Genomic DNA, 4,182 nt, shown 5'->3' on the forward strand with positions numbered 1-4,182 from the left:
TAATTGCTAAGTAACTCACGCTAATGGAATTCATTTGATTGACTGCTGAGCAGCTGACGTGTTGGAGAACGGCCAAACTTGTCGGCCTATGATTTCAAAGCAGCCCATTTTAAACCATTTCTTAAAACCCTAATTGGTAAAACTTCAATTAAGATGACAAATTAGCTTGGCATTATTCAAAGTTGTAATTGTGTTCTTGCCTCAGCATTTTTCTGTGATGTGCCAGATCTCAAACCCCGTTTCCTGGTTTTTTTTTTAATCATCAATGAAACCAATGGAAAAATACAACCAACCCCAATTTGACATAATTACTTAATTACTGCTACACATAACCAAGTTAGAACAATGTTGTTTGTTTACAGCAATCTCTAATTACCAAATAAAGTAAATCAATTGAAGAACAATCCAGCGTGTAGATTCAGGAAAAAACAAAAAACGTATTCCCTATTAAGGGCATTTTTCAGACTCTAAACTTTCTTTTTCTTTTCAAATAGTCTTTTCCTCCCTAAACTGAGGTTTTCTGTGCATGAGAAAAAGCATGTTCTTTTTTATTTAAAAAAAAAAAAAACCTGTATGTGACACTGCACATGCAGCAAGTACCAGTCAGTCAGTCAGTCAGTCAATCAGTCAGTCAAAAAGCAATTTAAATCTGAACTCCCATCCACACCTGTCTGGAGTTATTATTAGTCTTTTTTTTATAATCCACAATTTGATGCCCCTCTTCAAATTGGCCAATTTCCCGTAAAGTGAATCTTAAGCTCACACAATTGTTGTTAGCGACACTGAAAAGATGCAACCACACCTTACGGTCATTAGGTGACACACCTTAAGTGTTTTTTTTTCGGATAGTGCTCCCGTACGCCAGTGCTTGGAATAATTGGCTGCGAGAATGACCATTGAGTAGCAGTCCGCATATTTCTGCTAGTTCGAACACATGACATGGAAAATGCCACTTGATGACGTGTTTTGTTGCTTCATAACGTCAATTAAAAACAATCCCATTTTTTTTTTTAAATTAAATGGCACGCCCTAATGACTACGCCTTTGCATGGGAGGAACATTCAATCATTACACTTATTAGCCATCACAACTCAGTTGCGAGGTGATACATAGGACAGGAGCCAAACTAAGGCATTCTGTGATTTACTTACTTCATCCGGCACGGTAAGTTCTTTCTCCTGCTTCACTTGCAAATATCATGCTCAGGTTCTTGAGGTGTTTTTATGGCAATAGCATCTAGGACCGGCCGTAGAACTTTGACCAACATCCTTCATTTGTGCGGCAGACTGACTGACCAGTCCATTTTGTTTTTGGTTTTTTGAATCAAATTTATTTAGCAGTTTTTATGAACATACAACTTTCAAACATATTAACAGTGAAAAATGTACTCACCTCCAAAGGCTGGCAAACAAAAAGAGAAAAATACGAGAACTAAGATAAAAATGATGTGACGGGAACCTCGATGATTTGAGCATAGTAGAAATGAGTTGTAACTATCAAATGTGTCATTGAAAGGTCAAACTTGAACATTTTCTCGACTTAACATAGCTCAATCGCTTAACCAATGTCGGTATGACGGGTTTAAATTAGATTGCCAATGAAAAAGTCAGAGTCTGCACACAAGCAGAGAGCCCATGAATTATTATTCCAGAAATGTCATGTTAAGTGAAATTCCAGGTTTTTATTGTTGACTACTCATTCAGTGCATTTTAAAAAAAATATATATATATCTATATTTTACGGTTGTTAACTCCCGTTTTGTTTTTCTACAAATTCCCCATCACCTCATTTGGAAGTGGATTTCAAATGGGCAAAAAAAAGGTTTTGTTCTCTATGGCAGTCATTAAATTCTTGTCCATCCATTGCAGTCTGGTTTGGCGTCGCAACAAAGAAGTACAAGCGATACTTGGGACTGCCGAGAGGATCATTGGTCTCCTTAAGGACTGCCAGAAGTTTGGGCTGACAAAATTCTCTTGGACTCACTACATCCCAGAAGGAACCTTTTCCAGCTCCTTTCCACTGGTAGGTTTTACCGAATGATGCACACCGGCAGAAATCAAAATAGCCATTTTTTTTCTTTTGGACATGAACTTCTCAAAGAGACATTTGCTCATTTATTTGATGACTCCATTTCTCATTGTAGCTCACACATCATGAGCAAATGTTGATTGCTGTTATCAAGCCACTGAACATTCTTTTTGGCCTCATGTTGAGTCTCAAGGCCGACTACAGAAGTTAAAGACGGTTTGGGTGTGGGCAGAACATGTTAAGCACAATTAGTAATGCGCAAAAATGATCAAAGATATTGTGTTTAAAAGGTTAATGGTAAGGCGTGTGGACCAGTAGTGCAGCAATATTGGGAACCATGTTATGCAAATCATAGCGACTGGGCACAGGTGCTTCCGTTTCATCCGACATCATCCATGGAAAAGTCTTTTGTCACGTCACGTCTGTCCATGCATGTACAGATGGACTTTTTGAGGGTGCAGGATAGCGTGCGACTCTTCATTTGAATGGTCACGTTTGTCATTTGCTCTTAAAATGAATCACTCTTTTGTGTCATTGGGTGACATGATCCAAATTCCTAAAGACAAAGGTTGTCTGGGGGGTGGAGTGTACCGTGTAAGCTAACCGAGACACTGTGAGTCAGTGGAGTGAGGGAATACGTTGAAGACTTCCTCAATTGCAGACATACACACACCTTCCTTGAAGGAAGCAGATTATGGGGACCCCAAGGTGGAGTCTACTATCTCTGGGGTTTGAAGTCCACTAGGTGGTTTGAAAAGTTTCCAGGGTGAGTCCTTAAAGACTCCTGGTTGACAAATTTGCATGGGATGGTGCTTCTGGACTAGCAACTACAGTATGACATCTCTCAGCCTCACTGGCCACAGTAGTGCATCTCTATTGTTCTCCGGATAATGTGGTACCCTCTCCAACTCTCATTGGAGCAGTCTGGAGTGAATGTCTCTCAGGTAGCCTGGAAACGCCTTGGGATAACACACACACACCTCCGAAGGGTTAAAAGAAGGGGCTGGAACGAGGGAAGTCCGGGCTTCCCTGTTTAAGAAGCTTCCTCCGCGACCCAACCCCGAATAATTGTCAGAAATGAAATGGATGATGAATAGTTATCAATGTGACACACATTTATTTACTCTTTCCAGGACATCATCTGCTACAATGATCACTTTCCAAATATTCACCATTCTCCTTCTCCTTGTCAGTAAGTATTCAATCTCCAAACTAATATGTAACAAACAGTCAGAAAAAAAGTCATCATGAAACTTTGTTGTCAACACATGAACATAGGAATCACCAGTCTGCCAACAAGGAAAAAATACTCAAGGACGCTAAAGGAGAATTTAGGACCAGAAGACCTCCACAAGGATAATCCCGTTTTTTTACCGGAGGCCAGCCAACATAATCTTAATGTTCCCTCAGAAAGCTCACGCAAATATGACAGCACAAATAAAAGGAATTCCCACGACGACACAAATGACAAACTGAACCCACATGGAGAAAATAGCCCTTGCCGGAAAACCGGTGACTCCGCCCACGAGAAAAAACCGTCTTGTCCCCATACCCGTGACTCCAATCGGGGGAAAAAAAAGCCTTGCCGACATCACCGTGGCGACATTCATAAACAACATCCTTGCCGGCATACCAGTGACTACCCCGATAAAAAACATCCCCCTTGCCATAAAGAAAAAAAACCTTGCAAGTATACCTCCCACAAAGAAGACAACGACTCTGTCTTTTATGAATATCACCCTTGCCGGCCGAGAAACCAAACGACGGAAGCAACGCAGACGACTTCAAGTCAAACCACAAATGATATCACGCTAACCAGTGACACCACTCTCTCTAGCGACAGCACCCTGTCCAGCGATAGCACGCTAAGCAGTGACAGCACCCTCTCTAGCGATAGCACGCTAAGCAGTGACAGCACCCTCTCAAGCGATAGCACGCTAAGCAGTGATAGCACCCTCTCAAGCGATAGCACCCTAAGCAGTGACAGCACCCTCTCCAGCGATAGCACCCTAAGCAGTGATAGCACCCTCTCTAGCGATAGCACCCTGTCTAGCGACAGCACGCTAAGCAGTGACAGCACCCTCTCCAGCGATAGCACCCTGTCTAGCGACAGCACGCTAAGCAGTGACAGCACCCTCTCAAGCGACAGCACCC

The 4,182-nt window shown here is 41.9% G+C and overlaps 1 long non-coding RNA gene across 1 annotated transcript; it reads left to right on the top strand.

Annotated features, from left to right (window-relative positions):
* The first annotated feature begins 746 nt into the window (after positions 1–746).
* LOC147049823 (uncharacterized) lies at positions 747–3,949 on the top strand. The gene is made up of 4 exons (XR_015067430.1): positions 747–1,164; positions 1,869–2,022; positions 3,162–3,220; positions 3,307–3,949. It is a non-coding gene; the product is annotated as an uncharacterized LOC147049823 (long non-coding RNA).
* Positions 3,950–4,182: the final 233 nt, after the last annotated feature.

Source organism: Syngnathus leptorhynchus, chromosome 10 (assembly GCF_054491065.1).
Source record: "Syngnathus leptorhynchus isolate UIUO chromosome 10, UIUO_Slep, whole genome shotgun sequence".
NCBI classification, from domain to species: Eukaryota; Metazoa; Chordata; class Actinopteri; order Syngnathiformes; family Syngnathidae; genus Syngnathus; species Syngnathus leptorhynchus.